Source organism: Pteropus vampyrus, unplaced genomic scaffold, assembly GCF_000151845.1.
Source record: "Pteropus vampyrus isolate Shadow unplaced genomic scaffold, Pvam_2.0 Scaffold866, whole genome shotgun sequence".
NCBI classification, from domain to species: Eukaryota; Metazoa; Chordata; class Mammalia; order Chiroptera; family Pteropodidae; genus Pteropus; species Pteropus vampyrus.
In genome coordinates, this window is record NW_011889647.1 from 16,152 (window position 1) to 16,510 (window position 359).

The window sequence follows — 359 nt, forward strand, 5'->3', positions numbered from 1 at the left end:
AAATAGAAAAAAGGAAATTATACAGTTTTGCACCAAGAAATAGTCCTCAACTCAAAATAGTCTTGGATGCATATTTATTGATAATAAAGAAAACATTACCAATATGTCCAAAAAGAAAAAAAGTACTCCTAAAATTTTCAGTAGTCTATGTAGTAGACTTATGGGTGATTTTATTTGTTTCCTTTATTTTACATTTTCTTTGTTTTCTAAGTATCATGTGTTATCTAACATTTGGGAAAAAGAGAATTTTATCAGAGAAAATAGAAAGATGTTGAGACTACTGCCCAGTCCATCCATGACCCTGGGGGTATTCCTAAAGGGTCCTTGTGCATTTGCATGTCTGTCTCATGGAGATTTAT

At 31.5% G+C, this 359-nt stretch overlaps 1 protein-coding gene across 1 annotated transcript in view; it reads left to right on the forward strand.

The window, feature by feature from the left end:
- The window catches only part of LOC105309818 (adhesion G protein-coupled receptor E2-like), a 14,856-nt gene that overhangs the window by 4,393 nt on the left and 10,104 nt on the right, over positions 1-359 (forward strand). The gene's annotated exons all lie outside the window — the stretch shown is intronic.